Consider the following 17,746-nt stretch of genomic DNA (forward strand, 5'->3'; position numbering starts at 1 on the left):
ACATAGTATGATGGCCCCACATATAGTCCTGCACATAGTATGATGGTCCCACATATAGTCCTGCACATAGTATGATGGTCCCACATATAGTCCTGCACATAGTATGATGGCCCCACATATAGTCCTGCACATAGTATGATGGTCCCACATATAGTCCTGCACATAGTATGATGGTGCCACATACAGTGCTGCGCCACAGCTGCACATCACAGGGCACTGTGAAGCTGGTGGGAGGGGGGTGGTACGCAAATGAACACCAGAGGCCGGAGCTTTCTTTCAGGCACTGCACGCCCCGGAGCCTGAAAGACCTCATTAACATACAGGATTAAAAGATGATTTCTCAACAACTAGACAGCAGCTATGTACCTCATTCTAACGTTCCATAGACTTACATTGTAATACCGACTTCCAACCAACAGGAAGATGCAGTGTGATCTGGCTGGTCTGAATCACAAGACTGAGTTAAAAAAAAACTGCAGCAATGCTGGGAACTGGGTGAAAATGGCAATCGGTCAGTTGATCAATACATTTACACCATGCTACAAACAATTTTAAATAGATTTAGGTTAGGAAATAAAGAAAGTAATGGAATTGCTTTTTTAAAAATAAAAAAATGAAAACAGTGTCGCCGTATCTATAAACACTTGGGCTATCAAAATGTAAAAATTAATTAGCCATTATGATCAACTCCATAAACAGTAAAATAATCAGAATGCTTGAATTGCAATTTTTTTTGCTCACTTCACCTACCTAAAAAATAAAAAAGCAATCAAAACTTTGCATGTTCCTTAAAATGACGCTAAAATGACAAACCAGATTTTTTTAAACTTCTAATAGTATTTCAACATTAAATATTAAAAAATCAAGACAAGTTTGATTTCACTATAATCACGATGACAGGTCATTTTTATCATACAATGAACACCTTAACCCCCCAAAAAGGCTAAAAATAAAAATGGAGGCATTGTGTTTATTCAGTGCTTTCTATTCCTGTTGAATGTGACATTCTGTAGCAGAGTGAGTGGAGCTAGCTGACACTAGGATGGCTGCACTATGTAATGGTAGACTCCATGGAAATACTTAACCATTTCCTCTGATGCTGTTTGTGAAAGACTTCACATCAGAAGAAAAACCTGTCGTCTCTCTTCTTGCACTGCTGTGCTGGTCATATATTTACTTCATGTAAGTGTATAAGGTCATGTATAATGGATGATTATTTAACTTCCTACTTATAAATGCTGTATAGCTTCTTCAAGGGTTAACACGTGAGACGCTGCATCCTGCTAGCTGTAAGCATTTCGGTTTCCGGAGACCCTGAGTACAATTTCTCTCTCTAGCAATATGGCCGCCTGCATGTACTGTAGGTAAAGTGTTTTTGTCTTTCGGCTTTGTGTGGGATTTCTATTTCTTTTACGATGACTTTATATTTCACTTGCTACACAGATAATGCCGTTATTTGAAGGACTTATTATTAAATGTATATAGGTAACTGTGTAAAGGTATGATGCTTGGCTGGGGCTTTAGTATTTAGCAAAAACCTCCCCTGCTGCTGCTGATTCTCTTGTGCACTTCAGTATCTTTCTTCAGTATATGTAAAAAATACACAGCGACGTGTCATATTTGTGTCTTTAAAAGTAGCCTTCCTGATTTTTGTATTTTTGTAACTCTTAGACATAGTTATTATATTAAAAGTGCATGCTATGCATACTGCTAATAGCAGCAGACTATGTGGCCGTTATGGGGCCCTTGAGTCAGAGTGGCCCGAAACCGCCCACCTGGCATCAAGCTTTCAACTGTAATTGCATCCTAGATGCAGCTTAAAGCAATGATGGAACAGGCCTCCTCTATCCTTCCTGAACACCTGAGCTCTGATGTCTCAGCTCAGAGGGCGCGGTGACATCACTATATCGCTCCCGCTCTGTGGGGCTTCAGAACACCCACTACAGAGACAGGAGCAGAGAGGGAATGGGGAGAGGTGAGTAGTTTTCTTTTCTTTTTTTAAATTAATGACTACATTGTACTCATTGGGGTTATCGTACTGTGTGGTGGGTCATAATACTATTTGGAGGGCAATATGAGGAGCCATTATACTGATTGGAGGGCCATGTGGGATGCCATTATACTGTGTGGAAGGCAGTGTGGGGGCCACTGGATGGCCTGAATGAGCACTGAATTGAGGGCCATTATACTATATGGAGGGTCATTATGCTATATCAAGGGCTATCATACTGTATGGAGGGCTGTGTGAGGGCATCATACTGTGTGTGTGGTTATCATACTGTGTTGGGGTCACTGTGGGGGTCATATTACTGTGTTGGGGTCACTATGGGGTCATCATACAGTGTGGGGGTCACTGGGGGCATCATACTGTGTGGAGGTCACTGTGAGGGCATCGTACTTTGATGAGGGTACTGTGGAATCATCATACTGCGCATGTGGAGGAATTCACCGTGGGGCTGACATACTCTTTGGAGGGGCACTTTTGTTGGCATCATTCTTTATGGGGGCTATGGAAGGGGTATTTATTGCGTCCTACTCCCTACACTAAGGGGGTTCGATTGGAGCAAAATTATTTTGAAGGGCTGCAAAGTTATGAAAAATGTTCTTCTATGACGCCACAAAATATTTTCATTTTAATGTTATTATTTTTTTTTGGGGGGGGGGAGCAGGCAATTAGGACTTTTGCTATTGGGCTTACTGATTTTTATTTATGCTCTTGAGTGCATGTATTGCAATGATTACCGATTGCTTCCTTCTCATGTTTCCTTTGCTACTCCAATCCTCTGTTCTGACTAGCCAGCTCATGCAGACTTTTCTTGGCTCACATCAAGACACTGAGAAAGTAATTTCTGTTCCACATAGAAGTAGCTCTCCTCCAGACCCAGGTACCATAGAACATGTAAAAAAAAGAATAAAATAAAAAATAAATATTATGCTTACCTTCTGATGGCCCCAGGTCTCCTTGTCTTTGCTTGCTGGCAGATCGCGGTGGACTGAAGGACCTGCGGTGACGTCATTTAGTCATGTGACGGGTCACGCGACCGCTGACGTCGGCAGGTCCTTCAGTGTACCGCGAGCTGCCGGCAAGCCAGGACGGAGCGAAGCAAGACTCCGGGGGACATCAGAAGGTAAGTATAGATTTATTTTTTTATTTTTTGACATTCTTTGGGGTCACACTATATAAATCCATGCCGTTTGCATGGGCTGGGAGATAATGCTCTACAGGGACTTATAATGAATTAGGGGATAGGTGAAAACACTATCAGGTATGTATAATGAATTGGGTGTGAAGGGGGGATGCTATCAGGGACTTATAATGAATTGGGGTGTGGAAGGAATCTTATCAAGATACCCCCACATAGCTCCCTATATACAGTATGAGTCCCCACACAGCCCCCTACATACAGTATGAGCCCCCACATAGCTACCTAGATACAGTATGAGAACTCACATAACTCATATAGGTAGCTATATACAGTATAAACACCACATAGCTCCCTTGCACAGCCCCCCAGCATGCATCCCCATGCGAGTAACATCATTCCCTTCTCCACACAGCCACTCAGCATGCAGCCCTACGTGAGTGACATTACACCCTTCACTATGCAGCCCCATGCGAGTAGCATCACTCCCTTCACCCTGCATCGCCCAGCCCCACGCAGCCACCTTGCATTCAGCCTCATGACAGTGAAATTACCCACTTCACCTTGTAGCCATCCAGCATCGATTCCCCTCCTCATGATCCCCTTCCCCACACAGCCCCTTTTCCTCATGACCCCCTTCACCGCACAACTCCACATCACTCCTCCTCCTCATAATTCCCCCTTCTCCATACAGCCCCTAATCATCATCATCCACCTCTTGTCCACACAGCCCCTCATCATCATCCCCTCTACTCCACACAGCCCTTCATCATCATCCCCTCTTCTCCACACAGCCCTTCATTATCATCCCCCTTCTCCACACAGCCAATCATCATCATCATCCCCCTTCTCCGCACAGCCCCTTATCATTCCCCCCTTCTCTACACAGCTCCTCATCATCCCCCCCTTCTCTACACAGCTCCTCATCATCCCCCCCTTTCTGCACAGCTCCTCATCATCCCTCCTTTTTGCACACATCCTCTCATCATCCCCCTTTCTCTACACAGCCCTTCATCATCATCATTCCCCCTTCTCTACACAGCCCTTCATCATCATCATTACCATCATCATAATCATCATTCCCCCTTCTATACTCAGCCCTTCATTATCATCATCATCATCATCATCATCCCCCTTTCTCTACTCAGCCCTTCTTCATCATCATCATCATCATCATCATCATCATCTTGCCTCATTCTCTGCACAGCCCTTTATCATCATCATCCCCCCTCCTCCACACTGCCTCTCATCATCCCCCCTTCGCTACACAGCTCCTCCTCATCATCATCACCCCCCTTCTCCACACAGCCCCTCATCATCACCCCCTCTTCTCCACAGCCCCTCATCATCACCCCCTCTTCTCCACACAGCCCCTCATCATCATCCCCCCTTCTCCACAAAGCCCCTCAGCATCATCACCTCCTTCTCCACACAGCCCCTCATCATCATCATCACCTCCTTCTCCACACAGCCCCTCATCATCATCATCATCACCTCATCTCCACACAACCCCTCATCATCATCATCCCCCTTCTCCACACAGCCACGCATCATCCCCTCATCACCCCCCCCTTCTCCACAATGCCCCTCATTATTATCACCTTCCCCATGAAGCCCCACTCAAGTAACAAACTCTTTTCCTGTGAAAGCCCCCCAATAAGCAGCCCCATACATGTTGCAGCGGCCATTTCCTTGTACAACCCTCCAACATGCAGCCCCCATATAGTACCATCATCCATACTTCTTTGCCCCCAAAATAAATCCTCGGAGCCCTCACGCTATGTATAAATCCATCCTCAAAGCCCTGATAATATATATATAAATCCATCCTCAGAGCCCTGACACTATATATAAAGCCATCCTCAGAGCCCTGACACTATATATGAAGCCATCCTCAGAGCCCTCACACTATTTATAAAGCCATCCTCAGAGCCCTCACACCATATATAAAGCCATTCTCAGAGCCCTCACACTATATATAAATCCATCCCCAGAGTCCATACACTTAGTGATGAGCGAGCCCTACAGTGCTCGGGTGCTCGTTGCTCGAGTCGAGCAAATCGTATTGCTCGGGTGCTTGACCAGAGCAACGAGCTCAATGTAAGTCAATGGGAAACTCGAGCATTTTTCCCAGGAGGTCTGGATGGGGACTATCAATTGGCCAAATAGATGGAAACAGTGCTCAAATGATATGGAAACAGCATGGGGAAGACCCCTGGAAGCATCTCTGACTCCCAGGTCACTGCTGTGAACAATGTTGTCACAGTATTGACTCACAATAAAACATGCAAAAACAAAGGCAAAATGGATTTTCATGGAAAAAATGTTAAGGAACATACTTTCCAGGGTAATGAATTGTATATAAGGCAAAATAAATAACCAAAAAGAAAAATGCTCCTCCACACCTTGGGCTATGTTCACACGTAGCATTTTTGATGCATTTTTGCACTTTCATTGCTTTCAACTGTGAAAAATACATTCACCAGTAAATGTAATTGTAACATTTTTCTACCTTATCTGGCCATGCGGTGTGTGAGACATGATCAGACACATCCTGTTTCATTTATGAAGGAGGGACTGTAAAAGTCACAAAGCCTATTTTTACAAGGCCATCAGGCGGCCCTTACTATTGTTAGAGGGCCATCAGCCAGCTTTGCTTTGTTGTTTTCATTATTAAGGAGTGGGTCTCCTATACTGTGTTTGCGTATGCAGTGACTGCATGGGCTGCCAAAAATTAGGACGCATTCCAATACCCCTTTGAAAAGACGTAGAGGAGGGCCTCATTAAAAAAAATGTTCCCATTATTAAGGAGTGGGTCTCCTATAGAGGTAATGCCCATGCAGTGATTTCAAGGGCTAGAAAATATTGGGATGCACTCCAATACCGCTTTGAAGAGACGTAGAGGAGGTTATCATTAAAAAAAATGTTCCCATTATTAAGGAGTGGGTCTCCTATACTGGTAATGCCCATGCACTAAGTGCATGGGCTGAAAAAGGTTTACCCCTGGGGGGTATACATGAACATACTCTATAACATACGGAATGTTAGAGGTAGGCCTCTAACACTCTTACAAAAAAATTATGTGGGTATTGCAACACGGTCACCCTGGTGATATGGTGGTGGAGGATGAGGAAAAGGAGAAGGAGGAGGACAACATAAAATAGCCAAAATCTTGAAGCATATACCCATGTCTCGGTGTGAAGAGATGCATGGGAATAGACCCCCCCCCAAAAAACACTGGATTTGACTTTATATTCCGCTGCTATCATCTGGTGGTGTTGAAAAGTCTGACCTAATCCAGCCCTTGTTCATTTTGATAAGAGTCAACCTGTCAGCATATTCAATTGACAGGCGGATGCGCCTATCAGTTATAATGACCCCGGCGGCACTAAAAACCCGCTCTGATAAAACTCTAGTGGCAGGGCAGGCCAGGACCTCCAAGGTGTAGAGAGCCAGTTCATGCTACGTGTCCAGCTGGGATACCCAATAGTTATAAGGCACACAGAAATCACGGAGGATGTTGGTATCGTCAGCAAGGTACTCCTTCAGCATCTTCTGAAACTTTTCCCTCCTTGTCAGAGTACCCCGTGCATCAGGGCCTGGGCGCCGGGAGTGTCTGAGAAAACTGTCCCTCTGACAGTGTTCCCCTGCCTCTCCTGCCTCTCCTGCATCGTATTTGTGTCTCCCTCGACTGTACTCATTTGTTGTACAACAAACTGTGATATATGCCGCCAGCGTTTTCAGATGGGATTTTTTAAAATAATTCAACAAGAGCCTTCTGGTACTGCAACATTTTATTAGACCTCTCCTCCAAGTATAGGAGAGATATAAAGTTCTCCTTGTAGCATGAGTCTAGAAGTATGACCAACCAGTAATTACTGTTGCTCAAAATGCGTACAACGCGAGGGTCACGGGAAAGGCAGCGGAACATAAAGTCAGCCATGTGTGTCAGACTGCCAACAGCCAAGACTTCCCTGTCCTGACCAAGAGGACGACTGTCCATGCTCTCCTCCTCCTCATCCTCCTCCTGGTCCTCCTCCTCGTTCTCCCTCTCCTCAGGCCATCCATGCTGAACAAATGGTATGACTGTTGTGTGGATAGTACCGTCTGTAGCGCAGGAAAACAGCTCCTTTTCCTCCTCCTCCTCATTATCACCCAATTCACATTGTGATGAGATGAGGCTGGGCTGTGCGGCATCACCCTGTATAATACCTTGCTCCATCTCCCGACTCGGGAAGACACTTCTCTCGTGTTGGTGTTCTGGGGAACAGTTGCCCACCTTGTGTCTCTTCGGAGTGTCCTAGTGTGGGATCAGTTGTCACTGGGCACTCGGCATGGTGGGAGGAAGGAGGATCAGGGTGTGTAATATGTGGGCCAGACTCATGGCTACTGAGACTGGACCATGTGGAAGACAGGGTGGTGGTGGCAAACTGACTGGAAGCATTGTTTGCTATCCAACCAACAACATTTTCACACTGCTAATGCCTTCAATAGTGGTGTTCCGCAGCCCCCTACAAAGTGGGACAGGAATATAGGGCGACATGATGTGGGTGCTTGTTGTGCTCCCTCAGTAGGCACAATTTCAGCTTGCCCACGGCCTCGGCCTCTGCATGCACTATCACCATTACGTCCATTTCCCACTCCCTTGCCACGTGCCTTGCCCATTTTAAATGGAGTATAATATTTGTTACGTTCCCCAAAAATTTCAGGATTATTACTGCAGTAATATCGGATCACGTCTGATGACCACGGTTTTAGGTAGTGGCCTAATAGTATGGTATTGGTTAGTGACCAAGTGTGAATAGGTTTGAACAACACACAACTGGCAGACTTTAAATGGAGTATAATATTTGTCACATTCCCAAAAATGTCAGGATTCTTACCGCAGTAATATCGGATCACGTCTGATGACCACGGTTTTAGGCAGTGGCCTTGTAGCATGGTATTGGTCAGCGACCAAGTGTTAATAGTTTGAACAACACACAACTGGCAGACTTTAAATGAAGTATAATATTTGGCACGCTCCCCAAAATGTCATGATTACTGCCGAAGTAATATCGGATCACGTCTGATGACCACGGTTTTAGGCAGTAGTCTTTTAGTAAGGTCACCGCAGCCATGGTGGGAAAGTGCAATTACTGTTGCAAGTGGTGGATGATGATGATGAGACACAATTGGCAGCAAGTCAGGAGGTGGCCCAGGGTGCGTACGTGGAAGACGAGGTGGTGGACGATGAAGTCACTAACCCAACCTGGCAAGGTGACATGCATAGTGAGGACAGCAGCACAGAGGGGGAGGGAGGCATAGTATCACAACAGGCAGGAGCAAGGTGTGGGGAAGTTTTCTCAGACCCTGATGCGCGAGGTACTCTGATAAGGAGGGAAACGTTTTAAAAAGATGCTGAAGGAGTACCTTGCCGACCGTACCAAAGTCCTCCGTGATTCCTCTGTGCCTTATAACTATTGGGTATCCAAGCTGGACACGTGGCATGAACTGGCTCTAGTGCTAGCGTTTTGTCAGAGCGGGTTTTTGGTGCCGCCGGAGGTATTATAACTGATAGTCGCTTCCTCCTGTCAATCTGAGAGGCTGACTCTTATCAAAATGAACAAGGGCTGGATTAGGCCAGACTTCTCAACACCACCGGATGATAGCAGTGGAACATAAAGTCAATTCCAGTGTTTTTTTTGGGGGGGTTTATTCCCATGTACCCCTTCACAACCAGACATGGGTATACGCTTCCTGATTTGGTCTATTTTATATCACCCTCCTCCTTCTCAGTCTCCTCATCCTCCACCACCATATCAACAGGGTGACCATCATGCAACACCCACATAATTTTTTAAGGGTGTTTATGATGGCCGTGGAAAATATTTTTAGAGGCCTACCTCTAACATTTTGTATGTTATACAGTATGTTCATGAATACCTTCCAGAGGTAAATGTTTTTCAGCCCATGCACTTAGTGCATGGGCATTACCAATAGGAGACCCACTCCTTAATAATAGGAAGAATTTTTTTAATAAGGCCCTCCTCTATGTATCTTCAAAGGGGTATTGGAGTGCGTCCAAATTTTTGACAGCTCTTGCAGTCACTGCATATGCAATAACAGTATAAGAGACCCACTCCTTAATAATGGGAGCAACAAAGCATAGCCGGCTGATGGCCCTCTAAAAATAGTGAGGGACGACTGATGGCCCTCTAACAATAATAAGGGTTGCCTGATGGCCTTGTAAAAATAGGCTTTGTGACTTTCAGAGTTCCTCCCTCATAAATAAAACAGGATGTGTCATCATATCTCACATACCACATGGCCAGATAAGGTAGAAAAATGTGAAAATTACATATACTGGTGAATGTATTTTTCACTGTTGAAAAACACAAAAGTGCAAAATGCATCAAAAACGCTACGTGTGAACATAGCCCAAGGTGTGTAGGAGCATTTTTGTTTTTGGTTATTTATATTGCCTTATATAAAACTCATTACCCTGGAAAGAATGTTCCTTAACATTTTTTCCAGGAAAATTCATTTTGGCTTTGTTTTTGTATGTTTTATTGTCAGTCCGTAAAAGTGGCGTCATACTCTGACAACATTGTTCACAGCAGTGACCTGGGAGTCAGAGATGCTTCCAGGGGTCTTCCCCATGCTGTTCCCATATCATTTGAGCACTGTTTCCATCTATTTGGCCAATTTTTAGGCCCCCTCCAAACCTCCAGGGGGGGCCGCCGGAAAAATGCTCGAATTTCCCATTGACTTACATTGGATTCGTTGCTTGGGTCGAGCAACGAGTGCCCGAGCATTTTAGTGCTCGCTCATCACTATTGCACACCCTTTGGCGTTGACGATAGCCTCTAAATGTTTCTTGTAGCCATCTATAAGCTTCTTGCACTTCTCAGCTGGAATTTTCTCCCACTCTTCCTTTGCAGTTTGTTCAAGCTCTTAAATGTTTGCGGGGTTATTTTTCCCAATGGCAGATTTCAGCTCACCCCAAAGATTTTCAATGGGATTGAGGTCAGGACTCATTGCTGCCCATTTTAAAACAGTCCATTTTTTTCTTCTTCATCCATTCCTGTGTACTTTTGTCATTGTCTTGCTGGAGAACCCATGATCTTGGACTCAAACCAAGTTTTCTTATACTGGGTAGGACATTTTGCTCCAAAATCTCTTGATAATTCTCCGATTTCATGATTCCTGTGATACGGTCAAGGCCTTCAGTACCAGACACAGCAAAGCAACCCCACAGCATTATGGATCCTCCACCATGCTTATCTGTTGGTAAGGTGTTCTTTTCCTTGTAAGCTTCATTGCACCGTATGTAAACAAACTGTTGCTTTGCATTGCCAAAAAGCTCTATTTTTGTTTCATCTGTCCACAGAACATTTTCCCAGAAGAATTGTGGTTTGTCAAGGTATTCTTTGGCAAAGATCAGTCTTTCCATTTCATGTATTTTCTTTAGCAATAATTTCTTTCTTGGCCTTCGCCCATAAAGCTCTGCTTGGTTTAGTGTGCTGCATATCGTACTTGTTGAAACTAACTATGACCTCAGACTGTCGATCTTTAGGTGTTTGGATGTTTGATGTGGTGTTTTTTCCACCATTCGCACCAACCTTCGAACACATCTCTTGTCAATTTTCCTCTTTCCCCCACATCCAGGGAGGATCTTGAAGGTTCCATGCTTGGCAAACTTCTTAATAATATTGCACACTGTTGAAACTGGGATACCAAGGTCTTTGGAGATGGCCGTATACCCTTTGGAAGTCTTGTGTTTGCTAATAATAGCAGTTCTAATGTCTTCTGACAGCTGCTTTGTCTTCACCATTGTGACAAAAGAACAGGGCCTACGATAGGGCCTACGATGTGGCTTTTTGGACAGGGCCTACCATGTGGCTTTTTAAAACACTGAAGTCATCATTCATAGGCTAATTCATGTCACATGGGCAGACAATTAATCACAGGAGAATCTCTTTTGTGATTTACCATAGGTGAGTCAAAATGTGTTTCCATACTAAATTATTGTAAAGGGTGCCAATACCAGTGTCACAGCAAGCTTTAGGTTTTTCTATTTTTCCCTCCCATTGTTTTTGGTTTTAAATTATTGTTTATCATTTGCTCTTTTGTATTTAACACGAGGGCTCTATACAAAGAAAACTGTTTCACTTGATTCATTTTTATCAAGAGGTATTCCACATTATGTACTTAAACTTCATGGGTGCCAATAACGATCAGCAGGACTGTAAATGGTAAAAAGAGATCATTTATATTTATTGGAAGGTGGAAATTGTAGTTAATTGGGGGCACAGTATTAGCTTATAAATTTATATTTTGAATGGTGTGTGGCTAATTGTATATTAATGGTGTGGTTCATATTCGTATTCGGGGATGTAGTGTGGGGGATTTTTTATTCAGGAGGCAAATATATATGTGACCTTATTATGTTCAGGTCTGTGGTGATCAGTGTGGCAAGGCGAGTCATAGCTGGAAGATGAAGGTTTGACCAGATAAAGAAACAAAAGAGAATCACGCTAATCAGATGAAACATCTCTAGTAAGTCACTGGATGTAAATATGTATTCTGTATCTATATTGTTTGACTTACAGTAATACTGTTGCTAGTAAAACAACCTCTGTTGGCCTACATTCACACATTCATGTGAAATGTCCCTATGATGCCAGATTTTTTTTTTATCAAATGGCACACAGACTCAGAGTTTCATATATCCATTCACACATCCTTGAAAATCACAGATCTGAGCATGATATCCATAAGACTCAAGGAAACCTTGCTGTCTCCCTGTATTATGTGATATACTAATAAAGAAGAAGACACTTTTTGCTACTGTGGATGCTGTTGTCGCTCTCTTCACCTTTTTTAAGACACAAGACATGTCCTATTCTGATCTGATTTTGAGGATCAGAATACATACTCAAAATGTCTATGTGCAGTCTAAGAAAAAATCAGACCGCACACCTACACTTCACACAGATGTGTGAATTTATCCTTATTATGTATAGCACCGTCCCCTAGTATATAGTGTACTCTGTTGTTACGTATAGCGTTTTCCCTTTGTATATAGTGTACTTGTTATGTATAGAACAATCCATTAGTCTATAGTGTACTTTCTTGTAATGTATAGCGTATACCATTATTACATAGTATCATCTTATGTTATGTATAGCACCATCCTTTTTCATAGCAAATGCTCTTGTTATTTTTGTTATTCACAGCACCTTCTCTTTATTATATAGAGTCCTCTCTTGTTAGATACTAAATAAAATGACTGCTGATGGAGCAGTATCTGAACAGAAGACCAGTCCACCAGCCTCCTCCATTAGAAAATAAGCTTGACCATGTCCCATCAGCAGTCATTTAATTTTATATCTAACAAGAAAGGACACTATGAAATAAAGAGCAGAGCGCTATAAATAAGAAAAATAAGAGAATGCGCTAAGAAAGGGATAGTGCTATATATAACAAATATGATACTAGATACTATGTAATTATGGAATGGCACTATACATTATTATTAAAGAGGAAATTACATAATAAGAGAAAGCACCATACATTACATTACTAGAGAAGATGCTACTTAATAAGGGATGGCACTGTACATAACTAGAGAGAATGCTATGCAATACTAGATTATGCTATGGCCAAAAGTGTTGACACCCTTTAAATTGTTCCAGAAAATGAAGTATGTCTCATAGAAAATTATTGCAATTACACATGGTTTGTTATACACATGTTTATTTATTTTGTGTGTATTGCAACAGCATAAAAACACAGAGAAAAAAAGGCAAATTGGACATAATTTCACACACAACTCCAAAAATGGGCCAGGCAAAATTGTTGGCCGCTTCGACTTAATATTTGGTTGCGCACCCTTTGGAATAAATAGCTGCAATCAATCGCTTCCTACAATCATCAACAAGCTTCTAACACCTCTCAAATGGAATTCTTGACTAGTGTTTTTTTGCAAACTGCTCCAGGCCTCTCATATTTGAAGGATGCTTTCTCCCAAAAGCAATTTTAAGATCTCTCCGCAGGTGTTCAATGGGATTTGGAGCCCGACTCATTGTTGGCCACTTCAAAACTCTCCAGCGCTTTGTTTCCATTCATTTCTGGTTGCTTCTTGAAGTATGTTTAGGGCCATTGTCCTGCTGGAAGACCCATGACCTAGAACGCAAACCCAGCTTTCTGATACTGTGCACTACATTGCGACCCAAAATCCTTTGGTAATCTTCAGATTTTATGATGCCTTGCACACATGCATGGCACCCTGTGTCAGAGGCAACAGAACAACCCCAAAACATCTTTGAACCTCCACCATATTTGACTGTAGGTACGGTGTTCTTTTTTTTTTTGTAGACCTCATTGCATTTTCGATAAACAGAAGAATGATGTGCTTTGCTTTACCAAAAAGCTCTATCTTGGTCTCATCTGTCCACAAGACGCTTTCCGAGAAGTATTTTGGCTTACTCACGTACATTTTGGCAAACTGCAGTCCATCTTTTTCATGTCTCTGTGTCAGCAGTGGGGTCCTCTTCGGTCTCCTGCCATATGCTTTCATTTCATTCAAATTTCAACACTTCGCATGAGCCTGCAGGACAGCTTGAATTTCTTTGGAACTTGATTGAGGCTGCTTATCCACCATCCGGACAATCCTGTGTTGCAACCTTTCATCAATTTTTCTCTGCCGTCCACGTCCAGGGAAATTAGCTACAATGGCATGGGTTGTAAACTCCTTGATTATGTTGCGCACTGTGTATATTTGAACATCAAGATCTCTGGAGATGGACTTGTTGTAACCTTGAGATTGTTGGTATTGTTCAACAATTTTGGTTCTCAGACAGTTCCATTCTCCTCTTTCTGTTCTCCATGCTTACTGCGGCACACACAGACATACAATGCAAAGATTTAGTCAAATTCTCCCCTATTTATCTGGTTTCAGATGTGATTTTCATATTGCCCACACCTGTTACTTGCCACAGGTGAGATTGAACGAGCATCACATGCTTGAAACAAACTTGTTTACACACAATTTTGGAAAGGTGGCAACAATTGTCTGGCCCATTTTTGTGTTTTTGTTTGAAATTATATCCAATTTGCCTTTTTTTCTCAGTTTTTTTAGTGTTGTTCCAATACACACAAATCAAATAAACATGTGAATAACAAATCATACGTAATTGCAGTAATTTTGTTTTTGGGAGAAATACTTCATTTTCTGGAGCAATGTCAAGGGTGGCATCACTTTTGGCCATAACTGTATATATGTATATATATACAGTACAGACCAAAAGTTTGGACTCACCTTCTCATTTAAAGATTTTTCTGTATTTTCATGACTTTGAAATTAGTACATTCACACTGATGGCATCAAAACTATGAATTAACACATGTGGAATTATATACTTTTGCTTTGATGACTGCTTTGCACACTCTTGGCATTCTCTTGATGAGCTTCAAGAGGTAGTCACCGGAAATGGTTTTCACTTCACAAGTGTGCCCTGTCAGGTTTAATAAGTGGGATTTCTTGCCTTATAAATGGGGTTGGGACCATCAGTTGTGTTGTGCAGAAGTCAAGTGGATACACAGCTGATAGTCCTACTGAATAGACTGTTAGAATTTGTATTATGGCAAGAAAAAAGCAGCTAAGTAAAGGAAAACGAGTGGCCATCTTTACTTTAAGAAATGAAGGTCAGTCAGTCCAAAAAATTGGACAAACTTTGAAAGTGTCCCCAAGTGTGGTTGCAAAAACCATCAAGCGCTACAAAGAAACTGGCTCACATGAGGACCGCCCCAGGAAAGGAAGACCAAGAGTCACCTCTGCTTCTGAGGATAAGTTTATCCGAGTCACCAGCCTCAGAAATCGCAGGTTAACAGTGACGCGCCCCCTGGGCCATATTCTTTAGGGGGAATATCCGGAGCCGGATCAGATGGGAGTTGTAGTCTTCCGAGTGGCTGTGACCCGGTCCGTGCCCAGGGTGTCAAACTCAGTTGTATGTGGCAGTCCTACAGATGTTATTAAGTTCTTTATTGTCGACTACGCCACCCGTTGTATTGCGGTCACTATGGCCGCCGCTGCAGCAGGGTCCGCTGAGGCTGATGGTGTAGGTGCAGCTTGTGATGGTATAACCCCCAACGGGTGGGGTATAGCCTCAGGGGGTCAGGTGCAGAGGATGGGGGTTGTGGTGGTGCAGCGTAGATGTAAAATGAAGACAGAGTCGGGTTGTGCAGTTTAGGGTATTTACTCACTGCTGATGTTCCGGTCACTCCAGCTTCAAGTGACCACCCGAGCCGTGCTGCGTCCACCAGGTCCTGGATCCAGCCAACCCCCAAACAAGTCCGGAGCGTGACCCTGAGCTCTCCTGTCCTTTCCTCTGGCCGTCCCCACTAGTGATCCACCTAGGTCCAGCTCCCTCGGGCCTTCTGTTGGGAGACCCTTGGCCTTGGGTTCCCTGACCCTCCACGTGGTATGCCTTCGGGGTGGATGTGGTGGGTGGCCGTGGCAGACACTGCCCACGGCCTCCGGTCTCTGGCTAGGGTGTGCTTTTGCCCCCACCAGCTTGGGTTCCGGTACCCTGATGCCAACTCTTCACCCGCTGATGGACTTTGGGTTCTCAGAGTTCCTTTTCTGTTTCCCCCTCTGGGTCTTTCTTGCTTTCTCCTCTCTCTCTCTCTGGGGCTGCTCTGCTCCTCTTCCTCTGCTCTGCTCTGACAAAAGGATGACAGACTGACCCTGTTCTTTGATGGTGCCCACCTTATATACACCCTCTATGTGTGAGCTCAGGTGACCAGCACCCAATGAGCTCCTATCTTTACCCAGGCTGCTCCCCCTATCTGCCCCTACACTACTTGGGATGTTCCACCCCCCTCCCACTCCAGCCAGGAACAGACTCGGTCGTACCTGCACATTTCTAAGTGGGAGTACCGTCGGTCTGCTCCTCGGAAATGGGATGTGTGTAGTGCATGCAGCCTACCGAGCTCAGGTCCACACTCCATCCTTACCCGGGAGTGGAATATCACACCTCTGGGTTGAGGTGCAATACCCCTGTAGCAGCCGAATCCTCAGGGTGCTACATTCCCCCCTGGTAAATCACAGCACGTCCTCGGGCTGTAAGACATAAACAACACCAAAACATACAAATTTTTTTCATATCAACAACATCGTATAAACATATAAAATAACATACATTAGCAGCAAAACATTCTTATAAAACATTCTCGTCGCCTCTGGCTCCTCCTCCGGTCACTGTGCAACGTGTGACCGGGTAAAGTGCGACAGTCTTTGGAACTCGTGGCTTTCCTATAAAACCGGTAGGGGGCGCTTTAGGACGCGCAACTATTTACAAGGGGTATGGCCGCTCTCAGTCCTCGGCCAGGTATTAGGGAGGAATGACCGCTCTCAGTCCTCGGTCAGTGGGATTTAAGGGAAATACGGGTAAACAGTTCACACTTGCTGGTCCCAACGGGGACTATATTAGCAACAGTTACAGTTCACTGTGCCCCGACGGGCAACTATATACAGCTTGTACTCTGCTGTACTTAACGACGGCGTCCTCCTGCTCTTGCTTTATGGTTACCTTTAACTCTAGTTTCAGACCCGTCCGGGTCCTCTTGTTCTTCCTCCTCACACCGCAGCTCTTCCTCCGTCAGGCGATGCACATGGAGGGCGTAGGGACCTTTGGCACACTTGTGCCGGGTGAAGGTGACCTCGTCCCCGATGTAAAGGTCACGACCTCTGTGTCCCTCCGGTAGGTGGGACTCAACGTCTCTCCTGGTTACGAAGACGTCGCCTAGGGTGTGGTGGTCTCGGATGAAGCCCCACCCATGCTGCAGGTTAAACTTCATCACAGTCCCGGTGGTGCGGGGACTATGCGCTGCACGGGGGTCTCTCCTGGCCCGGCTCTTCTGCTCCGCGCTCCTTACTTGAGCTTGCTGTTCCCGGACCCGCCTCTCTCTCCGCTCCCTCTCGAAGTCCTCGAGCTGTTGGCGGCAGCACTCAGCACGCTCCGCTGCAGCTGCCCGAGTTTCTTGAGTGAACCCCATAAGATCTTCTCCGGTGGGGTCCCACTCAAACTGCGCTTCCGCTAGCGGGGGCGAGATCCTCTTCACGGGCTTTGGAGCCGGGATCAGGGGTTCATCCAGGGGTCTCTCTCTCCGGAGTCGGGGATGGTGGAACTCCGGTGGCCATATAAATGGCTGCCCATCCGGGCACGTGTGCTGGGCGTACAGGTCCTCTCCCAGACGCGGCACTCTTGGTCTTATGGGCGCGGTGGTGTTAGCGCCCGGGTTGCCCGGGCCTTGCGGCCAGGCCTGGGGTATCTGGAAGGTAAAGGGCACCGTAAGGACGGCGGCGCCCTGGGCTACTTGGCCCTGCGACCAGGCCGGGGGCTCCGCGGAGGTAGGGGGCGCTGTTGGTATTGCGGCGCCCGGGGGTACTAGGCCTTGCGACCAGGCTGGTGGTACTTCCTGCTTGGTCACGCTCGGGGTCGAGGCGTGTGACGTCACAGGGGTCGCGGCTCCCGTTTGAGGCCTAGTCTGCGGCGGTGACGTTGCAGCGACGGGCACGGCAGGATAGACTTCGGGCTCTGCGACGGGGAGCTGGG

General features: G+C 45.1%; 1 protein-coding gene across 4 annotated transcripts in view; it reads left to right on the plus strand.

Moving 5' to 3' along the window:
- Positions 1-1,163: 1,163 nt before the first annotated feature.
- Positions 1,164-17,746, plus strand: part of ABCG2 (ATP binding cassette subfamily G member 2 (JR blood group)) — a 202,959-nt gene continuing 186,376 nt past the window's right edge. Inside the window, exon 1 of one of the 4 annotated variants that reach the window (XM_073637549.1) lies at positions 1,164-1,182. The gene's annotated coding sequence lies outside the window, so the exon portion shown is untranslated. Of the gene's footprint in view, positions 1,183-1,256; positions 1,365-11,589; positions 11,685-17,746 lie in introns of those variants that run through there. The other 3 variants (XM_073637528.1, XM_073637535.1, XM_073637542.1) reach the window with 3 other exon arrangements.

This window comes from Phyllobates terribilis, unplaced genomic scaffold (assembly GCF_046119375.1).
Source record: "Phyllobates terribilis strain yellow unplaced genomic scaffold, ASM4611937v1 Scaffold_1__5_contigs__length_1240528914, whole genome shotgun sequence".
In the NCBI taxonomy this organism is placed as follows: Eukaryota; Metazoa; Chordata; class Amphibia; order Anura; family Dendrobatidae; genus Phyllobates; species Phyllobates terribilis.